General features: G+C 40.8%; 1 pseudogene; it reads left to right on the forward strand.

Moving 5' to 3' along the window:
* The first annotated feature begins 14753 nt into the window (after window positions 1–14753).
* Window positions 14754–15615, forward strand: LOC114645611 (craniofacial development protein 2-like; annotated as a pseudogene).
* The last annotated feature ends 8813 nt before the right edge of the window (window positions 15616–24428 follow it).

Consider the following 24428-nt stretch of genomic DNA (forward strand, 5'->3'; position numbering starts at 1 on the left):
TTCTTTGCAATATGTTATGTTTATTTTTAAGACATGTAACATGTCTCTGCACACACAACACCCATTTATTTCTTTAACAGAAGTCTTTTCAGGAGATTTTTCGGCCATAGAAGATTTATCCATCATGACCACAGGTTTAATGTTGGTTGGATGATGTTAACAAGCACACTATTAATATTCACTGTTTAAATCCCCACCCGTACTCTAAGCTCCACCTTCACGAGGTATTGGATTGCTTAAGAAATTTCAAACTGAGTGAGCTCTCTAATTATTTCCACCTACTTTTAAGACAAATGCACTCATAGTTGTCTCCAGATGTATGTTCTTTACATCAGGATCTACAAGACAAAGATTAAGAAAGACTGAGTCCTAGCTGCATCCATTGTGACCTGCCATCTTGTGTTAGTTAAGTGGGTTTTAAAAACAGTATTAAATTAACCAATGGGATGTCAGCAGCTTTAATACAATTTAGCATTGACCAAGATAGAGTTTGACGCCAGCATCCATTTCAAGTAATTTGGATATTCAGTTTCAGGATGGTCATAGATAATGCCAGGAGTACTGGGCTCATAGCAGGAACCCCCCTCTGAGCTGAGAGCCTACAGAATGGGCTGCAGGGAATTGTCACTTACACATTTGAGACTTAATCAGACAGGGAAAGCTTAGAGTCAGCAATCTACCTGACCTGCACATGTGTGGGGCATGAGAAGAAAGCTAAGTACTAACAGAAAAACTCTTGTAGACATCTTGAAAGCACTTAAACTGCAGCCAGCCAGTAATCAGGCTACTGGAGCTATGAGGCATCCGTGTAAACCTCTGTCCCACCTTGTCCAACTTAAAATAAACGTATTAAATTATTAAACTATTTTGAAGATGGACAGGCTGCCATTATATCTGAATGTTGATATTGAATGTTACTCCATGTGACAATCAGCAGCCACACAGCAAAAGCACAGCATATGAAACATTGTGCAGTATTATTTGTTAACTGCCACATTTTGATAACTGATGCATTGCGGTGCGCAAGAGGAAACCCCTCATTGTGATCTAGGAGAAAACAGAATACATCCATGGTGTGTGGTTGCAATGAACTGCCATGGACTAAAGGCAGAAGCCAGGTATTGGAGCAGAGTTGTCCATTATGATCAGTTCAGTAAAGATGGCAATGTTAACCTAAGGCCAGCTGTGCTGATACATTTTACATGTTGTCGCAGGTGGCTGGGGGGGTGGCGACCAGCCGGGATGCCCTGGAGGACCGGAAGAGGGCTTACGCCTTCCCCAGACCACATGGGGGCAACGCCCTGGCAGCTATGGGGACCACGGGTACAAAGCTTGGAAGCTCATCCCTGTAGGGGCCTGTGGTCACCACCAGGGGGTGACCGAATGCCTTGGGAGCCCTGGACCTCAGGACTTCCTCCACACTCGGAAGTGCTGGAGGGAAGAGGATCGGGGACACCCGGAGTGCTTCCGGGTGCGCAGCCGGCACTTCCGCCACACTGGGGAGTGCTAGTGGAAGATTGCCGGGAAGCACCTGGAGCACATCCGGGTGAGGATAAAAGGGGCCACATCCCTTCATTCAGGACTTGAGTCAGGTGGAAGAAGGACGAGGTCTGTGAGGAGGCAAGGAGGCGGCCTGAAGAGAAAGTGAAAGCATTGTTGTGTGTTGGCCAGGACTTTGGGGTATTGGGGTTCTGTGTGCACTTATTGTAAATATGGAGTACCTCAATAAACACGTGTGGGGTGATTACAACGTGTCTGCCTGTCTGTGTCTGGGTCATGTTCCACAATGTTTATGTACCCAACATTTCAAAACTACTGGCATTGGGTTCCCCTGGCATCCACGCCACAACTTCCAGAAGCACATGGAAGGATATTTTGGGGACGTATCATACACATCAATAAAAATCCTGCTGCCAGCCTGGTCTTAACACATTTGTGTACACGAACATCACCATCATTTAACAAAAAGCAAAGTGAAAAGTTTCTGTCTGGAAAGCATAGCCAGATTTGTCCCCCCCATCATTGTTATATAGTGTGGATAATGGCCTATTGTGTTATTTTGTGTTCTGTACCCTGCGGGGAAAAATGAGACTTACAAGAAACACATTCCAAGTACTTTTAAAAGCTCAGTTTCATTCATCAAGTGTGTCTGCTGAAGGAAATCCCTTAGTTAATTTCCTTGGAAATAAAGGGAAACTCTTTTGGAATGGATACAGTGTGCTGTAACTTTCATGTGCAGACTGCGCCGTTTATTTTTAGCACAACAAAGCTGACTTGTTTTCTCTCTTGAGCTGAAGTAATTGGAATATGACTGTGGATTATTAGAAGTAGACATCTAATTAAGACCAGACAGACTTCCCTTGTGGAATTCACCGAAAGACTCTCATCTTACATGTTTCTTCACTCACAACCAAGGTTATTATAGTTTTGCCTTTTTATATTAGTTTTTATTTCTATATTTTTTCTGACCTTACTTGGAAATTCAGTTTAGTTTTAGTTTTCCTTCATTGTGTATTTTTAGTTTTAGTTTAGTTTTTATTTCACAAAGACATTTCTATTTTATTTTTATATATATTAGTTTCAGTTTTAGTTTTAGTAATTATGGCATGGAGCGCCTACGGAGTTAGTTTTGTGTCACAATCAGACAGAACTGTACACTTAACAGATTTGGATATGAGTTTAATGTTAGTGGAAGCTTACTACACTGCCTGGTTTACTAACTGGTTTTGTTTTTGTCTGATAAAAAAAAGCATAATCAAAACTAGACACTGAATATGAACAATTTTACACAATTTTATCATTTTTAAAATATTTTCTCATGAAAATCACAGGGGCTTAGGAAGAACAGAGCTCTTAGACTTGAATGAGTGTGCAGACCCCACCTAGCTGTATTGAGGGAAACAAAGAACAACAAGCATGTAGTGTCAAGGTTAGGGGCAGTAAGACTTGAATAGACCACCATAAAGGACAATAAACCCATAATGAGAAGAGCAAGAGCAGGTAATAGGAGTACGGACAGACATAAAACAACAGAGATCTCAGAGAGTCTGAGATTAAGAACAACATATACATTATCTAAACCTGTTTATCCACAGTAGGATTGCAGGAAATCTGGAGTCTACCTCAGCAGGTTTGGATGCAAGGCAGGAAAAATCCCTGGTATGCAATATGTATGATAAGGCTGATGTTAAGAACAAAAAGAATATGATATTTCAACTATCTATTATGAGAGATAGAGAAAAACATTGAAAAAAGGGAGACAAATATTTTAAAATATAATTCTACTAATGGATTACTTTCACAATATCAGGTATTTTGAGTTGTGAATATGAACTGAAAAAGATAAATGAATAATTATGGAATAAATACAAAAACCCATTAGTATGTTTAGTTTTTCATCACTTGTCAGACTGTCTACCTTTGTTTGTATTGCTTTGTTGTTAAACAATGTTTTTAAAGCAAAAGTGTCTGGTCAGCAACAATATGCTGATCTTGTATGATGACCTAGTCAGTCTCTTGATCAGTGCTGTTTTATTTTCAAAAACCGGGAGTGCTCTCCCCTCGATTTTCTTGTATACTCAGATATGGGGATGGACATTTGAGGAGTAAACCGCAAGACAATGATTATATTTTTATATTATGTACATTAAGGAACCATCAACAACAAATCAAATTAATAATATATTGAACAATTATTATAAAAGTAAAGTGGAACAAATCGGACTCTGCAGCTGTATAAATAAAAAAAAAATCGAGTATGTGTTCAGGTAAAGTACCACTTCCGGGTGATGGATTTGGCTCAAAAGTTAATACAGATCTATAATTGTAGCGTAACAACCACATGCCGAATTTCATCCATCTATCTAGTTGCGTTTTTGAGTTATCGTGTTTATGCACAAACAGACACACACACGCATACACACACAATTCCAAAAAACAATATTGTTGGACACTGGTTAGTCTAAAATGTCAAGATGCATCAAAATATCATGGTCGAATTTTTTCATGATTACTATACTTTGTCTATACTTCATATATGAGAAAGTAAAAACGATTTCTCCAGTGCGAAGTGGCAGGTGAATTGCTATCAACAAAAAGCAGACACCTGAGAAATAAACTGTAACGTTACTCACTCGTGATTTTTACTGTTCATATGGTAAATGTTTTGTTGACAAGCACATTCTGATTTCAGCCGTTTGAATTACATCTTGATATACAACAAGCGCAAAGAAAGGCGGCACGCAAATCGCTTTCTATTTCTCACGCTTTACGCACCCGCACTCAGCTTGCTCTGTCACCGCAAATGCTGCGTGAGCAGCCACCCTCCGTCACCAGCCACCGTTCACTGGATGAATATATGCGGGCGGCTCGTGGTGGATGACTTTCTGTTTAAGAGTTAAAACTTACAAGGGTTAAAGACTGACGGCAAGAATATTCATTCAAAAACGAAAACTAAAAATATTTTAGTAAATTATTATTTTATTTCAGTTAGTCTTTCCAGCTACTTTAATAGTTTCGTTTAGTTTTAGTTTTTCATTTCGGTTTTGTTAATTATTTTATTTCAGTTTACGAAAATGTTTTTTTAATAATAGTTTCAGTTTTGATTTTAGTTTTCGTTAACTATAATAACCTTGCTCACAACTCAATGACTTTCATTAAGTGATTAGTAGAAAAAAATAGATTTTAAATTGGAACATTTCACTATCCATACCCAAAATACCTCTTTGTTGTGCGAAACACACAATTTTGTTCAATAAATTGCTAACTTAAACAACGTATAACATTCATTGTAAAGGTTGGGTTGGCCTTACTGTATGCAGTTCACAGTTTGATACTTTTAAAATCTGGACTACTAAACAACTCAAATACAAAAAATCAAATGAGATGGTTAGGCAATTTAATGATATGCACATTGTGATTTTTTTCTCTACACTACAATGCTAGCATGTTGACTAAGCTGGCAGAACTAGAAGAATCCTATTGCATCATCCATCACTCAATGAGAAAACAATATCTTATATTTCCTCAAATTAGAAAAAAATCCCATTTTCTTATCCTGGATCTGTGCAGAGCTTCTTTAGAATCTGGCAAGAATTCATCAATGTTATTCTAAAATAAATCTGTTAGACTCCTGCCAGTAAAAACATAAGAAATATGACAAATGAGAGGAGACCATTAAGTCCATCAAGTCTGTCTGTTTAGCTAATAGCTAAGTTGTCCTAATATCTCATCCAGATTCCTCTTAAAGGTTGTCAAGGTTTCTTCTTCAGCTCCATGTCTTGGTAGTTTGTTCTGGAGTCCAGCTAATCTTTGCGTTAAGAAGTGCTTCCTGGCTTCAGTTCTTAAATGTACTTCCCTTTAATTTCCACTGATGTCCTTGAGTATGTGATTCACACTTAAGCTAAAAGTATGTTGCTGGATCTACTTTGTCAATGCCTTTGAGGATTGTAAATACCTGCATTAGCGTAAACAGGTTTGATTCTCTGAGTCTGTCAGAGTAGGTCCTGGGATGCCTCTGCACAGCTTCAATGTTTCTGATTAACTTCGGTTGTTTATATTAATACTAGCTGTGTAAACCTCTTCTGTAAAAAGCACGGGGTCCTAGAAACTATTAAAATCGTCAGAAAAAAACTGAAATGTAGAGATGTCAGGTAATTGAAAGTAACTACCCTGGGTATCGCTCTCCTAGGAGGTTTCATTTTGCTGACATGCTTGCTCATCTCTTGTGTATTAGCGGCTAAACGACTGTCTTTCTTCTGAGGTTTCCTTTTACCAGCGTGCTCGCCTCACTTGTGTATTAACGGCGGGAGGAAAAGTAAAAGGGATACTGTTTTGCCGATGTGCTTGCCTTGCTTCTGTATTAGCTACTAAGCGAGTGACTCTTTCTTCGTTTCGCTTTGCCGACATGCTGGCCTCGCTTGTGTATCCTCGGAGGTGGAGCCCTTACCCAGACTCCACCTCTCACTTCTGGGCCAGACAGACACACACCCACACTTCCACGCATCGACATTTATATATAAGATGTTGAAGAATAATATAATGGGCTCTCTGCATTGCTGGGGTAGTGGGTTTCTAGTGTTTTTTAAGGCTGACATATCTAAATTCAATTAATAATTTGCTGTACTGATTGTATTTTTAGATGGACAGATTTTTCACCTTTGGTTTATGTTCTTTATTGTTGTATTATGTATTCTAACTCTGCTATTTCAATTCATATACAGTATCTGATAATAATGAAAATTTTATTAAAAATCTACTCTATATATATATATATATAAAGTCCTAAGCCTAAAAGTGCAACAGAAGCTCAACAATGACGTTTTTAATGTTCCGTTTTTTGTCACGTTTTAAATCGGGCTTATTTTAAAACTTACTTATATATGTTTAGGGTCATCCTTTTCAGAATGTATCGGACTTTAATGTGATGTTGTTAGATTTTCAGATTCTTATTCCATTTTAAATTAAAAACTAAAAATTATCAAGAACTCACGTCTCGCAAGACGGGACTTTGTGCCAACAGATTTAACTACGCCCGGGGCCGGAAATAAAACACAAGCAGTAGGACAACTGCTGTACAGGCTTTTAAATGTTTGAAGCGCCGCGTGAGACGCAGATCATGCGACACGGCAGCAGCAGCTGATCGAGCAAAGAGGAGGAAAAAAAAACTGTATTTATTTCCCACTGTGTCATCATTTAAGAGGGGGTTTCAGAGGAGCGACCGCATCTCCTTGAAGTGTGTTCAGCCCCCCTTTTCACAACGTGAGTGGCAGAGATGCGAAGTAGCTGGCGAGCAACGCAAGCAGGGGGGAACCCCCTAGTAAAAATATAAAATTTTGAGAATACTCTATTATCCTTTAAGTCATTCAATTGCAACAGATAGTATATATTTATTGTTAATGCCACCAGTATTATATTACTATTTTTGTTGCAATGTCAACATTTTTTGAAAAACCCTTGATCCTTTAGTAACATGCTTACCACCCATTCTTTTGTTTTCTGAACCCAGCTTTTCATTATATTGTTAAAACGCACTAATGCCTTTTTTTCTTTCTAATCATAAACAAGTAAGTGTACACTTTCTCATAATGGACACCTCTGTTTTAATTACACCTCTTCCAAACACATCTCCAAAATATTTCACCTTTTCCATGCTTTACTGGATTTAACTGAAATAAAAAGCAAACCCACTTGCTTTAGACCCTGCCCTCAGCAGACTTCACAGTGACCTGCTCAAAAATTGAAAAAACAAAAACAAAAATAAATACATAAATAAATAAAAACAGAAGAACACAATAATATTATTATTGAATTGTACAAGTAGCACAACGGCCACCAGAAATTGAAATGTGGAAGATGCCTTGTGGAGCTCAAAAGGGTGAATTCAGTAGTCCCGGGGTGTCTAGGGGTGGCTAAAGCAATCACTCCCCTGGTGATCTCTGTTAAAGGACGTCTGCATTGATCTTTGTCAAAAATGTGGTTAGGGAACTACTGTAGTGTGTTTTTATCACAGGCCTAGCAGGCTTCACCACGTAAAAAAAAAAACTAGCAAAGGATTTGTATTCGTGACTAGGATAAGAGACGTTGTCAAAAGTGTCAAAAATAGGTTCAGAAGTCTAATGATCAGTTACCAAAACAAGAATGCAAAACAATAGGTACACTCAAAAGTACAGGCATGGATCAAAAACCATTCTAAAAAATTTAATTAAAAAAAGCACAAGGCAAAAAGGGTTGCTTAGGAATCCATGAGCTCAGATAAGGAAATGATCTTTTTGATCGACTTTTAACCCCAATGAGTTAGTGGTTAGAGGTCATGACCTCTGAAGACACGCCCACAGAGATGATGGAGTGGCCCTAAAAACCAGAGTACAAAATGGTGCTAAAAATACCATTCCAAGATGGCAGCAAACACAGTAACAATAAAATAATAACAACGGTAAATTGTAATTGCAAAAACTTCCAAAAGATTCATAATGTGCAGTATTAAAACCCTCAATTTGAGTGTCAGATTCCCACAAAATAATAGGAGAAATGTAGAAAAATCACAACTAGAAAGTCAATATAACAGCCCATTTTGCTTCTGTCCCTTTACTCTTGTTATCTGTCCACTTAGTCATCTTGAGGATTGATTTTCTGTAAAATGTTTTCTGTTTTTTTGGGGGGTCTGCACCTACCTCACCTAAATATTATCATGATGGATATTAATCATTAATTGTTTATGTGTTTTTTCTTTCTGCATATTGCTTGGATAAAGTATACACCTTTTTTCCTTCATTGAATCTGTTTCTGACATTACAGTAATCCCTCGCTATATCGCGCTTCGCCTTTCGCGGCTTCACTCCATCGCGAATTTTATATGTAAGCATATTTAAATATATATCGCGGATTTTTTGCTGGTTCGCGGATTTGTGCGGACAATGGGTCTTTTAATTTCTGGTACATGCTTCCTCAGTTGGTTTGCCCAGTTGATTTCATACAAGGGACGCTATTGGCAGATGGCTGAGAAGCTACCCAACTTACTTTTCTCTCTCTCTCTCTTGCGCTGACTTTCTCTGATCCTGACGTAGGGGGATTGAGCAGGGGGGCTGTTCGCACACCTAGACGATACGGACGCTCGTCTAAAAATGCTGAAAGATTATCTTCACGTTGCTATCTTTTGTGCAGCTGCTTCCTGAAACAACATGCTGCACGGTGCTTCACATACTTAAAAGCTCGAAGGGCATGTATTGATTTTTGACTGAAAAACAAACTTTGTCACTCTCTATCTCTCTGCTCCTGACAGAGGGGGTGTGAGCTGCCGCCTTCAACAGCTTTGTGCTGCGGTGCTTCGCATACTTAAAAGCCAAACAGCCCTATTGATTTGTTTGCTAGAGATTGTTTTCTCTATCTATGTGACATTCTGTGCTCCTGACACGCACTCCTTTGAAGAGGAAGATATGTTTACATTCTTTTAATTGTGAGATGGAACTGTCATCTCTGTCTTGTCATGGAGCACAGTTTAAACTTTTGAAAAAGAGACAAATGTTTGTTTGCAGTGTTTGAATAACGTTCCTGTCTCTCTACAACCTCCTGTGTTTCTGCGCAAATCTGTGACCCAAGCATGACAATATAAAAATAACCATATAAACATATGGTTTCTACTTCGCGGATTTTCTTATTTCGCGGGTGGCTCTGGAACGCAACCCCCGCGATGGAGGAGGGATTACTGTAGTTTCTTTGTAAGAAGCCTGCTAAGAAACGTTGTAATTTTTTAAATCATTATTTCACAATGCCTTTCTGTTTTATTTTGTGTGCTGCCATTTTCTGTTATTTAGCATTGCAGTTTCCATTGGCATTCAACCCACAAGGCACTGGGAGATGTGACCATTTAAAGGTCGCCACCCGCATTCTGGTGTGAAAAGGCTTAGCTTTGTTAGAGGGATTTGGATTTTTGACTCTGCATTTAGGATTTGTTTGAAAGATCATTTTGACTTGTCGGTTATAAACTTGGCACGTTTTCTTACCAATGTGCTTGTCTCCCGGTCCTTATCATTAAAAAGCCCTTCTGGCCCTCTACAGACAGAACAAACATAGGGGGTGCTCATACCTGTTCTACTCCAGGAGCCTTTCATAGTGCTTCACTGTCTGTGAGGTGGTTACCTGAACTGATAATTGTTATTTCTGTTTTGTCCACTCCCCTTTACAAGATCCTCTCTGATTTATGTCATCCTTTGATGGATCTGAGGAGCTTAGGAAACAACTAAAAGGTTTGAGATCCAACCAGTTCTCATTTATTTAAGGAGGTGAAATGGTAAATAGTGCAGATGGAGGTAACCTTGGTGACCAATGGATTTTGTAATACTGGCAGGTCAGCACATGCTTAATTGGTTTAGTGACATGATTTATCTTTCTTTCTCTTTAACTCTCTGAAGTTAATCCTTTTTCACTTTCAGGAAGATCCTGTGTGGCCTTGTCTTTAAATTCTGGTAGATGGGTGCGGTTTCAGAAGAGCCAATCAGGTGCCATCTAGGACTACTTCCTGCCTTGGAACCCTGGTGACCTGCAACTGAAACAAGTAACTTCAGGCAAAGGATTGATATTTGTACATTAATAACACGCACAGCACAATCCATTTTACAAAACATTTCTGTTTAAACATCCATCTGAAAATATTCCATTCACTCTGTCAGAAAGGGCAAAGTGTCTTAAGATATTACCTAAAGTTCTGCTTTCTAGAAGCTGTGAAGTGTTGCATGTTAGTTTTTCAGACTTTTTGTAAACTTTCAGCATTTTTAAAAGCAAAAGGCAAACAAATGGACCTCCGATTGCAGCAAAGTAAAATGTCTTCAAGGCGCTGTAGTCTCTTTTCGGATCTCCAAACAAATATTTCCCATGTGGTCTGACTACAAACCTTCATCTTAACATCTGCATGGCATAAACAGCTGTGAGGAAGGTAAATGTTGTGACAAAAATCAAATCCATCCTTACTTGCCCAGCACTGCATCATATTAGACAGAGGAAGGTTAGTGTTTACAGCTAGGAGCGCTTTAAGCAAAGGTCTTAGAGAAAAGTCCTAACAAAGAATAACATCCTGTGACAGAACCAAAGATTATATTTCTCTGCTCCATACTTTGTGACTGTTATTCACACTAAAATGTCTTGTATCAGTGATGATTTGGGTTTCCAGACATAGAAAAGCCACTACAAGTGCACAAAACAAGAGAAATTTACTAAGAGATCAACCTGTTTGGTGATGGGAGACGTCCTACAAATGGCAGTGTAGTCAATCAGAAGTAGCCGTGGCAGTGACTGCACTGAATAAATAGGATGTCATGGGGGTGGCACCAGACTCATAGAAAAGCTTTAATAGCCTTTTGAAGTTAACATACCATCAGGTCAGAAAGTGGAGACATAGAACTACAGAAGGTAGGCAGCTAGAAGCTACAATGGGTGCCTGGCTTTTTACTGGAATGTAAGGGATCAGGGGACAGGAAGACTTCTCGACCTTAGTAGTTCTCCCATGGCGGGGTTTAAAATATGACTTTATTGCCTTGACCATTTTCAATCTGGAACTGAGATATTAATTAGGGCTAAGGTTCATGTGGAAGGTGAGCAGTGCTCAGAATGACTCTGTGAGAGAGAGAGAAAGAGACATTGTCTGAAGAGGTCATTTGAATAGAATCAGAGACACAGCAGTGGATGATCTGAGTTGAGCAACATTTTGTGTTATACTTCTCATGTTTCACTCTTTATTTTTATATTTTTTTGTCCAAAAGGCGCAAACATAGCAAAAATCCAGAGAAACATTCATGACTGATTTATTCTGTTCATAAGGAGTAGCAGAGGTCAGTTCAAACTAAAGAAATCACCAACCTAAAAAGAAGAACTAAAGAAAAGCCATAATTCAATACAAAACAAGGTCATATGTCAAAAAGCCTCAAAAAAACTGCTAACAGGAGGTCTTTCCTTTTCAAGCAATAGATCACATGGTTCAATTCCAAATAAAAGGGCTGCTAAAACCATGTGACCATACGCTATAATGTCATACGCATGCATGAATTAGCCAAGTTTGCAAGAGTCGCAACTCACCATAATTACCACAATCTAAAATGGAGGCGTTATCTTCATATATAATCTATATACAGTAATCCCTCCTCCATCGCGGGGGTTGCGTTCCAGAGCCACCCGCGAAATAAGAAAATCCGCGAAGTAGAAACCATATGTTTATATGGTTATTTTTATATTGTCATGCTTGGGTCACAGATTTGCGCAGAAACACAGGAGGTTGTAGAGAGACAGGAACGTTATTCAAACACTGCAAACAAACATTTGTCTCTTTTTCAAAAGTTTAAACTGTGCTCCATGACAAGACAGAGATGACAGTTCAGTCTCACAATTAAAAGAATGCAAACATATCTTCCTTTTCAAAGGAGTGCGCGTCAGGAGAGAGAGAGAGAGAGAACAAAGCAAGCAGTCAAAAATCAATAGGGCTGTTTGGCTTTTAAGTATGCGAAGCACCACTGGTACAAAGCTGTTGAAGGCGGCAGCTCACACCCCCTCCGTCAGGAGCAGGGAGAGAGAGAGAGAGCCAGAGAAAAACAAAGTCAAAAATCAATACGTGCCCTTTGAGCTTCTAAGTATGCGAAGCACCGTGCAGCATGTTGCTTCAGGAAGCAGCTGCACACAGAAGGTAGCAACGTGAAGATAATCTTTCAGCATTTTTTAGACGAGCGTCCCTATCGTCTAGGTGTGCGAACAGCCCCCCTGCTCACACCCCCCTACGTCAGCGCAAGAGAGAGAGAGAGAAAGTAAGTTGGGTAGCTTCTCAGCCATCTGCCAATAGCGTCCCTTGTATGAAATCAACTGGGCAAACTAACTGAGGAAGCATGTACCAGAAATTAAAAGACCCATTGTCCTCAGAAATCCGCGAACCAGCAAAAAATCCGCGATATATATTTAAATATGCTTACATATAAAATCCGCAATAGAGTGAAGCCGCGAAAGGCGAAGCGCGATATAGCGAGGGATCACTGTATATATAAAAGCCAAATACAACTGACTCAATCATCACAAAATCTCCTGAACCATGAGGACTTGGGACTTGAAATTTGGAATGTAGGTTACCCTTGGCCCATAGGTGCTCGCTAAGAAACAGTTTGAAAAATTTCGTGGTCCAATTTCTTATAGTTTCTTAGACTTGTTTGTACGTCTGTCCGCTTTTCACGAGAGAACTACTTAACAGATTTAGATTTGTTTTTTTTTCTATAATTTGCTTGAACATTCCATTGATTTTGCAACTTTCTCATCAAGTATAATAGTTCACTTGCGGTATCGATGTATTAGTGCAAATCCGAGAGAGACTCATCGGGCTGTGGGGAGAGGGCCGTGCCCTCCTCACTCACGCATCTGCCTTGGGGCATAACCTTAACTCCACTTAGTTAGCAAACGACAGAACTACTTAACGGATTTAGATCTTTTTTTTCTATTATTTGCTTGAAAATTCCGGTTGATTTTGTGACTTCTCTCATTGTTCTAAGAATCATAGTTTGCTTGCAGGAGCGATATATTCGCGCTAATCCGAGACAGAGGCTGTGGGCCGAGGGGAAGGGGAAGAGTGACGTCAGGAGTAGAGAGCTGGGCAGGGTCCTCCTCACTGCCCTGTTTCACTAATATGCGGGCGATGCCACGGGGGATGGCTAGTCCAAATATAAAGTAATAACTATAAATAAAGTTAAATCAATAAATTGTTACTGTTTACACCATAGTGGAAAATCTGAAGCAGTATTCACTTTATTGGCCAGTTACTCTAATGTGTACTAGGAATTTGTCTTGGCAGCATTGACGGAACATACAAGGACAACACAAAATACAAAAGATAAAACTGAATAAAATACAAAAGAACAAAGGTACAGTGTGTGCAGTTATACATAGATACTGAGTTTCAACCTGGCTACTCAGAATAACTGCATGTGTAAAACACCTGTTTAGGCGACGTGTTGTTTTTGCTTTTATCGTACAAAGGTATTTGTGGGAGGAAAGTCTTTGGAACAGGTGGTATCCTGGGTGAGAAGGATAAGCAGCTATCTTTACAGCATGCTTCTTTACCCTGGACTTGAATGTGAGGTAAGTTACAGCCTACGATCTTTTCACAGGCTGTGATGATGTGCTGTAGATTGGCCTTAGCCTGAGCAGAGGCAGCACCAAACCACACCGTTACAGATGAGCTCAGAATGGACTCGATGATGGCTGTGTACTGTAGAATTGGACCAGTATTGCTTGGGGGGAGTCAAATTTCCTCAACTGATGCACATTCTCTGATGAACGTTTACATCAGGCACGGAGCTGGACAGTTTGACATCCGTGGCAGAGTGACGGGCGCTGAGCAGGTTCCTGTCAATCATGGAGAATCCACTGCATCAACTAAATGGTATCATCTCCAGACAGAGGAGCAGCTTCAGCGACAGACTGCTGTCACTGTCCTGCTCCACTGACAGACTGAGGAGATCGTTCCTCCCCCACACTATGCGACTCTTCAATTCTACTCGAGGGGGTAAACGTTAACATTATACAAAGTTATTGTCTGTTATACCTGCATTTTTATCACTCTTTAATATTGTTTGGAGTATGTGAATTTCCCCTTGGGATTAATAAAGTATCTATCTATCTATCTATCTATCTATCTATCTATCTATCTATCTATCTATCTATCTATCTATCTATCTATCTATCTATCTATCTATCTATCTATCTATCTATCTATCTATCTATCTAATATATGTGATGTTTTCACCCCACTTAAGATTTTGTGACAGCACAGTTCCCAAAAACATAAGTGATTCTGTCATCCTAATGGCTGAGCCATTTAAAGCAAATAATAGGTGATTAGGTGGCTGATTCCTGAGTACTAAGCATTGATGGGTCAGACGTGTATGTGCTCAACCGCACATGTAAAGAAGTCTGTGATCCAACAGCAGGTTGAAATGGTGAGTTTCTTAACTAGGAACTCTGATACAAAAGTATTACAAGAAGAGCTAAAGTCCTCAAACAAGATCCTCATATATGAATGGTTTATCAGTGTTAATAAATAAAGCTTAAACCCAAATTCAACTCTGCCACTGCCGGTCCCAAGCCCAGATGAAAAAGGAGGAGGATTGGGCATAAAAACAAAACCCGCTACTGAAACACCAAGAGAATCACAACAAATTCAACTAACCAGCAACGACGGAGGCCGATCCCCTGTGATGGAACAAAGCCCATCTGTGGCCGTCCAACACCCGATGTGCGGCTCTTTTTTCAATGCTAGGACACTAACACGAATCGGAACATGGAATGTACGATCGCTCTACCGAACGGGCTACCTCGCCCAGGTACTCCGAGTGTTCAACGACTACCACCTGAACATTTTAGGCCTTGCAACAGCAGCGCTCACAGAGTGGAAACCGGTCTGTGACCGAATTCCGATCCCAACAGGTGAAAGTCACAGTCATCCAGATATACGCCCCAACAGAGGAATCCGACAAAGCAGCAAAGGAAGCGTTCTATGACCAGCTCCAAGACGAGCAGACGACCGTACCACGCCATGATTTGCTCCTTGTCATCGGTGACTTCAATGCTCAGTTAAACGGCAACCGCTCGGGCTTCGAGGCGACAATGGGTCTGCATGGATCAGGCACTCGAACAAACGACAACGGCGATTGACTGCACTCATTCTGCACCACGAACAATCTATGCATCGGAAATACATTTTTCCATCACAAAAGGATCCATAAGATGACGTGGCAGTCTCCAAGAGGACTATACAAAAATGAAATCGATTACATCTGCGTCAGCAAAAGATGGCGCTCGTCATTGCTATATGTGAAAAGCCGGAGAGGAGTGGACGTCGGCTCTGACCATAATTTACTAGTCGCCAAATGCCGGCTAAAACTTATGTGATCGACGCCTAAACCTCAGCGACCAAGACCCTTCAATGTTATAAAGCTCAAAGAGACGCCCGTAGCCCAACAGTTCCAACTCGAGCTCCGAAATTGCTTTGAAATACTCACAGAACCAGGCGGTGAAGAACCGGTTGAGGATGACTGGACACGACTCCACCAGATTGTTATCAAAAGTGCCACAACTACAACTGGTCGAAGATGAGGCACATACCGAGAATGCTGGATAAAAGATAACACCTGGGACCTAATTGATGCACAGCGCTGCTTGAAACAAGATCGTGATCGGGAGCCCCCAGGATCTGGTCTCACCACAGCAGAGGAGTGCTATCGAGCTGCTGATCGAATGGTCAAACGAAGCTGTCACCAAGATAAGTGAGATTAGATCGAAAAGAAAGGACATGAGGTGCAAGAAGCCGCAGGCAGGAACGACTCTAAAACACTATACAGGATCGTCCGAGAGCTGAGTGGCGCACCCAGCGGGAGAGGTGTACCAATCAAAGCAAAGGACGGTCACCTGTTTCTAACCACCGAAGCACAAGAAAAACGGGTCGAGCACTTCGCTGAGCTCCTGAACCAACCAGAACCCATATCAACATTCGCGGACAATCTCTTAACACCGGCAAATGACCTTCCAGTCGAAGTTGGACCGATCACGTCAGCCGAAACCAAGTCGGCGATTGAAGCCCTCAAGACTGGTCGCACACCCAGCATGGACGAAATCGCTCCTGAAATGTTAAAACACGCAGGACAACCACTTATAGACCGTCTTACATCTCTCCTTAAGAGGTGCTGGGAAACAGCAACCGTTCCAGAAGACTGGAGAAAAGGGGTCATCGAAAAAATTCCAGAGAAAGGGAATCTCGCCGACTGCAACAACTGGCGCGGAATTACCCTCCTCCCCGTCCCAGGCAAAGTGCTGTGCTCCATCCTGCTCCGACGCCTACGCCAAGCTGTTGACCACCTACTCCGCGAGGAACAAGCAGGGTTCTGCAACAGGAGATCCTGCTCCAAACAAAACTTTGTCCTATGGACAATCATGGAACAAAGTACTGAATTGCAGCAAAAACTGTCTATAAACTTTATCGACTTTACTAAGGCCTTCGACAGTATTCACCGAGAGATGGCATCCGAGTGGAGTTCGTTAACATCTTACGAAATATATACCACAAGTCGAGCTGCTATGTCATCTATGGCATCTTCGAGGCCTTCTGGATCGACACTGGCGTGCGCCAAGACTGCATCATTTTGCCATTTCTATTCCTGCTGGCACTTGACTTTGTCATGCGCCATGCCCTTGGACACGCCGACCATGGCCTTCAGGGCCACAATGGGAGACGAATAGCAGATCTGGACTTTGCAGATGATATCACTCTACTTGGCCAACACCCAACAATCCCTCCGCGATCTCACTGAACTACTACAACGTGAGGCGGCAAAAATCGGGCTCCAAATTAGTGAGGCCAATGTCACACATAGGTTGAAACACAGTTATTAACTGAAACAGAAACAGCTGTGTAGGAGGCTTAAAACTGGGTGAGGAACAGCCAAACTCTGCTACCAAGGTGAGGTTGTGGAAGACAGTTTCATGTCATGGCAAGATTGAGCACAGCAACAAGACACAAGGTAGCTATACTGCATCAGCAAGGTCTCTCCCAGATAAAGATTTCAAAGCAGACTGGGGTTTCAAGATGTGCTGTTCAAGCTCTTTTGAAGAAGCACAAAGAATCAAGCAACGCTGAGGATCGTAGACGTAGTGGTCGGCCAAGGAAACTTAGTGCAGCAGATGAAAGACACATCAAGCTCATTACCCTTCGAAATCGGAAGATGTCCAGCAGTGCTATCAGCTCAGAACTGGCAGAAACCAGTGAGACCCAGGTACACCCATCTACTGTCCGGAGAAGTCTGGCCAGAAGTGGTCTTCATGGAAGAATTGCAGCCAAAAAGCCAATCCTCCGACGTGGAAACAAGGCCAAGCGACTCAGGTATGCACGAAAACATAGGAACTGGGGTGCAGAAAAATAGCAGCAGGTGCTCTGGACTGATGAGTCAAAATTTGAAATATTTGGCTGTAGCAGAAGGCAGTTTGTTCGTCAAAGGGCTGGAGAGCGGTACAATAATGAGTGTCCGCAGGCAACAGTGAAGCATAGTGGAGGTTCCTTGAACGTTTGGGGCTGCATTTCTGCAAATGGAGTTGGAGATTTGGTTAGGATTAATGGTGTTCTCAATGCTGAGAAATACAGGCAGATACTTCTCCATCATGCAATACCATCAGGGAGGTGTATGATTGGCCCCAAATTTATTCTGCAGCAGGACAACGACCCCAAACATACAGCCAAAGTCATTAAGAACTATCTTCAGCGTAAAGAAGAACAAGAAGTCCTGGAAGTGATGGTATGGCCTCCACAGAGCCCTGATCTCAACATCATCGAGTGTGTCTGAGATTACATGAACAGACAGAAGAATGTGAGGAAGCCTATATCCACAGAAGATCTGTGGTTAGTTCTCCAAGATGTTTGGAACAACCCCAGCCGAGTTCCTTCAAAAACTGTGTGCAAGTGTACCTAGAAGAACTGATGCTGTTTTGAAAGCAAAGGGTGGTCACACCAAATATTGATTTGATTTAGATTTCTCTTTTGTTCATTCACTGCATTTTATTGATTGATGAAAATAAATGATTAACACTTCCATTTTTGAAAGCATTCTTTGTTTACAGCATTTTTTCACACCTGCCTAAAACTTTTGCACAGTACTGTATGCTTATGCACATTTATTCACTTGACCACTTGATTAAATAAGTTGCTAAGTGACAATGATAAAAGTAGAGCTAAGTGTTCGGCCTGAGGGGAAGAAGAGGACCAGAAGATGGAACGTTGTCAAAACCAGAAACGAGTTTAAACCTTAATGATGAAATTTTGCATCAAAGCCAAATTGCTAACCAGAAATCAATGTCAGAGAGAAAACATTAAGATTGAAAGCTCGAAATTCGTGAAGGAAATATGCATTAAATGTGATGGTGTTTTTAACCAAATCACAGATACGGATTGAATCTTTGCACCAGTTTTAAATGGTTGTCCTGATGATGCAAGGTGCGTTGACATCCAAAACAATGTCCTAAAAAATAATTTTAAGAAAAAAAAAATTCAAAGTGAACAAATCATAACAGTAGAGGTCTGAAAAGAGGAACAAAAATTTTGTGAAATTCATGTGTAATGTGTAAGACTGAGGCTGGGTTTGTACACAGGGCTTCATTTGTATCCTCCCTTACTGTAAACCCCCACCTCCTCCAAGAATATTTGGTAAAGACACTTCAGTATACTGTATTGTCAAGTATTGGGTTCAGAGATAACACTCAGAAAAGTCCTTCTATCTCACTTTATTATTGGACTAGATGGAACAATGTTGATGTCTTTTAAAGGCACACAGCAAATGCACTAAAGTTCTTTACTTGTTTGGCTTCAGTCATCTGTTCCTGGAAATTAAAAGGATTCAACGGCATCTACATCAGCACTACAGAGATGTAGACGGGCAAGCCCCCCAAGCTCTGCGGGTAGTCTGTAAGAGACAAAAGCCAGCAGGGAGTGAATTATATCGGCGCGTATTCAGATTATAAAGGTTTTTGTTACTGTGAGATACAGTATGAGAGATGTGTAAAGATGCACTTCTATTAAACCTGTGTCTGCCTGAAAGTGTAATTGAATCAGCTGTAAAAAGCATAAGTGCAGCTCAATTGCTTTTTTGTTTTGTGTGTGTATATATACATATACTGTATACAGTGCATCCACAAAGTATTCACAGCGCATCACTTTTTCCATATTTAGTTATGTTACAGCCTTATTCCAAAATGGATTAAATTCATTTTTTTCCTCAGAATTCTGCACACAACACCCCATAATGACAACGTGAAAAAAGTTTACTTGAGGTTTTTGCAAATTTATTAAAAATAAAAAAACTGAGAATTCACATGTACATAAGTATTCACAGCCTTTGCTCAATACTTTGTCGATGCACCTTTGGCAGCAATTACAGCCTCAAGTCTTTTTGAATATGATGCCACAAGCTTGGCACATCTATCCTTGGCCAGTTTCGCCCCATTCCCCTTTGCAGCACCTCTCAAGCTCCATCAGGTTGGATGGGAAGCATCGGTGCACAGCCATTTTAAGATCTCTCCAGAGATGTTCAATCGGATTCAAGTCTGGGCTCTGGCTGGGCCACTCAAGGACATTCACAGAGTTGTCCTGAAGCCACTCCTTTGATATCTTGGCTGTGTGCTTAGGGTCGTTGTCCTGGTGAAAGATGAACCGTCGCCCCAGTCTGAGGTCAAGAGCGCTCTGGAGCAGATTTTCATCCAGGATGTCTCTGTACATTGCTACAGTCATCTTTCCCTTTATCCTGACTAGTCAACCAGTCCCTGCCGCTGTAAAACATCCCCACAGCATGATGCTGCCACCACCATGCTTCACTGTAGAGATGGTGCCAGGTTTTCCTCCAAACGTGATGCCTGGCATTCACACCAAAGAGTTCAATCTTTGTCTCATCAGACCAGAGAATTTTCTTTCTCATGGTCTGAGAGTCCTTCAGGTGCCTTTTGGCAAACTCCAGGCGGGCTGCCATGTGCCTTTTGCTAAGGAGTGGCTTCCGTCTGGCCACTCTACCATACAGGCCTGATTGGTGGATTGCTGCAGAGATGGTTGTCCTTCTGGAAGGTTCTCCTCTCTCCACAGAGGACCTCTGGAGCTCTGACAGAGTGACCATTGGGTTCTTGGTCACCTCCCTGACTAAGGCCCTTCTCCCCCGATCGCTCAGTTTAGATGGCCGGCCAGCTCTTGGAAGAGTCCTGGTGGTTTCGAACTTCTTCCGCTTACAGATGATGGAGGCCACTGTGCTCATTGGGACCTTCAAAACAGCAGAAATTTTTCTGTAACCTTCCCCAGATTTGTGCCTTGAGACAATCATGTCTCGGAGGTCTACAGACAATTCCTTTGACTTCATGCTTGGTTTGTGCTCTGACATGAACTGTCAACTGTGGGACCTTATATAGACAGGTGTGTGCCTTTCCAAATCATGTCCAGTCAACTGAATTTACCACAGGTGGACAGGTGAAGCTGCAGAAACCTCTCAAGGATGATCAGGGGAAACAGGATGCATCTGAGCTCAATTTTGAGCTTCATGGCAAAGGCTGTGAATACTTATGTACATGTGCTTTCTCAATTTTTTTATTTTTAATAAATTAGCAAAAATCTCAAGTAAAATTTTTTCACATTGTCATTATGCGGTGTTGTGTGTAGAATTCTGAGGAAAAAAATGAATTTAATCAATTCTGGAATAAGGCTGTGTTTCCTGAAGAGGCATTAGCTCTCTGGAAATGTGTTCTTTTATATTGCGGCATTTTAATTAACCTGAATTATAAATTAAAATATTAAATTAAATTATTACCCTCCCCCATCATGCAATGGCGGTTACAAGCTTACACGACAAGTTAGGATAATTCTAGCTCTTTATTGACGGTTTCACGCAGCATTACAAACGGGAAGCTTATGGCAGACATGTCAAACGTGGGTATTTTGACCTGCGTAGCCTGCCATTCTATCGTTGCCACGCTGAAAGGATTTTAGCCAGACAGCAGAAATAATCTTCTGCCCGGCCTCGGACGGAAGACATACTCTTCCGCCCGGAAGCTTCAAAGTGTTAGCTGTAGGTGTCCATTCTTATATACTCGTTGCTCCTTGTGCAGGCTCTTGGCTCCGATCCAAACAAGGACAGGAAGGATTCGAGCCCCACCTTCAAAAAATACAGGAATAGCACAATGCCTATATACATTTCTCAATTTCCCAACAAGGAAAGAAAATAGTGTACTGACAGAAGACAGAAATATACTAGCCTGTCTTTAGGCTGACTATTCAATTCTCCAGTTGTCTGTGGCTGTCTAGTCCTGTGCTTGGCTCGGCAATTCTAAATGCTGCTGCTGTGCCCCTGTGTACCTATACTTGGTCTGCCTGTATGAATGAATCCATAACAGTGGGCACAGAGAACAGTGACATTAAACTTAATAAAAACACATAGTATAACAGGCTGTAACATAACAAAATGTGGAAAAAGTAATGCGCTGTGAATACTTTCCGGATGCACTGTATATTTTATCACGCTTGGGTCACAGATTTGCACAGAAACACAGGAGGTTGTAGAGACAGGAACTTTATTCAAACACTGCAAATGGATATTTGTCTCTTTTTCAAAAGTTTAAATGTGCTCCATGACAAGACAGAGATGACAGTTCTGTCTCACAATTCAAAGAATGCAAACATATCTTCCTCTTCAAAGGAGTGCGTGTCAGGAGCAGATAATGTCAGAGAGAGAGAGAAAAGCAATCAATCCAAAAACCAATAGGTACTGTTCAGGCGTTTAAGTATGCGAAGTACGGCGCGGGAAGCATAGCGTGTGACAGAAACCCCAGCAAGTAAGGGAGCAATGTGAAGGTAGTCTTTCAGCGTTTTTTAGAGGAGTGTCCATATTCTCTAGGGGTGCGATCAACCCCCTCACAATATATATATATATATATATATATATATATATATATATATATATATATATATATATATATATATATATATACACATTGTCACACATGTGCGATTGGGAGGCAGCTAGAGGGCCTGAATAACAGTAGTACCACGCCAGACCAGGGGGTGGCAAGCTGCACTGACTTTCTCTCTCAATCCTCTGCAGACCATCCACCAGAAATCTCATTAGATACAACATATATATATATGAAATCACGTATGTGTGTATGTAATGTCACTCCAGAACGAATGGGTGCAGTGTCACTAACATTTTCACCAGTTTCTACTTCCACAGCTTCAAGAAGACATCCAGTGACAGCTACGGACTCTGCCCCTTTTGGGCCAGGTACTATAAAACCGGACATTCCTGGATGGAGGCGTCTCACTTTGATTCAACCCTGACTGGAGGATAGAGCTTCAAATAGACAAGACCTGCTCAGCTGAGTAACATTACTTTATTAAGAGAAGGCTATAGGCTATATTTCAATTAAATACCGCCACCATGCCTTTTTTTAATTTTATTTTTTTTGATGAATTAAACGGGTTGGAAAATGACTGACTGACTAAATGGGACGACCCAGTTGATGCCCCAACATTTCTTTTGGTTCTAATTCTCATACTGTGTGCACTTGGGAGACAACCTTAGGACTCATGTGCTGGTTGTGCTTCTATTCTTCCTTCTTCCTTCCACCTCTGATGTCACTTATGGTTTCAGCACTGCTGAGCCCGCCCCTTCCGGGTTGCAGCATTGATAAACGGCCATCTTGGATCAGTCCGAAGAAGGCTCTTGTCTAAATAAGACAACATTTATTATTTTCCTTTTTGCAAATGTCTTTCTTTGGCCATCACAATATATGCTGCTCACCTTAGTTTCTCAAAACTTTTCAAGTTAACACGTTAACATTTGTGATTAATGTGGCCTGTTTAATGTGTTTAAAAATACTGTCGCATCCATGGCCAGCACGCAATGCTTTGGTCAAGGCGGCATTTTCATGTTTTTTTTTTTCAACATTATGAAACAATAATACTGTAATGATCAAGCAGGAGATGCAGATGGCCTTGTGGCTGGACAGCTAGGTACAGTACATTCAATATACAAATGAAACGTGAGCGAGAAGAGGAAGTCCCGGTAAAAGAGTGGAAGAGATGGGTTTGAGTGTGGAAAGTATTGGAACGGAAGTGCTTTTGCTTCCCAGCGAGAGTGAAATAGTGGCATGCCTCTGGGCCATAACACTGAAGCGGAGGACAGTAAAGAGGAGTTAGACGAGTCTGAGTGCGATTTAAGTTAAGGAGAACACAGAGCTACTTTTATGTCAGCCTCTCCATGCAGTGTCATCCTCTTCAGACAGGTTTCAGCCACCTGATGAGTGTGATGAGGTCAGGCCCCAGTGGCATTACACAATTATGTCCTCAGGACACCAGTTGAAAAACACATGTGTAGAGTGTAATTATCAAGTTGTTGATGGTGATGAGCAATTGAGGATAGTATTTATGGAGTTTTAACACAAGTTTTAATGTATGCCTATTTAAGATATGCATATTCTTTCAATTAAATCAGTCTTTAGTAGTTCATTCAAAGTCAACAGTCGTTGTGATCGTCTAATTTTTACTTTGACACGTCTGTGTCTCATATGCAATGCCAATTTGAGAATGAATACATTGGCCTCATTTTCAAGTTGCCTTTTTGGAAGGCATTCAAATCCAGGTTGTATTTTGTTAAAACTACAGGTTTAAACTATGACATTATTATTATTTTTGAATTCCTTTGTGTTAATTCTACATTAAATGTGTGCTTCAGTTTGTATTTACTTGATAATTTATGTATTAATTTTATAACTAATGTTAGGTGTGATTAATCGCAATTAATTACATACATTTATGTGATTAATTAGTTAACGTCAAAATCTAATCATTACAAAGCAAAAGGTGTAGCCCTAAATTCTCTTTCTAACACACAATCTCAGAAACATTTGGATGTACAGTATCCACAATCTTGGACAAATGGAGGTCCTGCAGCACCAACCCTTACACTATTGAACTAGAGACATGTTGTGACCTCCACAGCGATGCCCTCATCAATGATATGACACATCATAGTAATGACACCACAAAATGTTAGTGCCTGCCTTAAAAAAAATAAAAAAAAAAGATTTATGATCATTTTAAAAACAAAATAAAGCTTAAGAAAAATTATTCCTCAAAAACAAAAGTAAATATGAAGTATTTATGTTTCAAATACATCATAAAAATGATCAGACATTAGTTAAAACATTTTTAAGAACAAAAACCGATTATAAATCAAGTCATAACATGAGATTTATGTGCTTACACGTGTAAATGGTAAACCGTTGAGTTCTGTTCTGCTTCTGCATTTCATTTGCGCCCTGAGCCTTTCTTAGCAAAGAGAGATATGTAAGACTAAAGTTACGGGGGTCGCATATGGAGGTGTTCTCCTCAC

This window comes from Erpetoichthys calabaricus, chromosome 2 (genome assembly GCF_900747795.2).
Source record: "Erpetoichthys calabaricus chromosome 2, fErpCal1.3, whole genome shotgun sequence".
Lineage (NCBI taxonomy): Eukaryota > Metazoa > Chordata > Cladistia > Polypteriformes > Polypteridae > Erpetoichthys > Erpetoichthys calabaricus.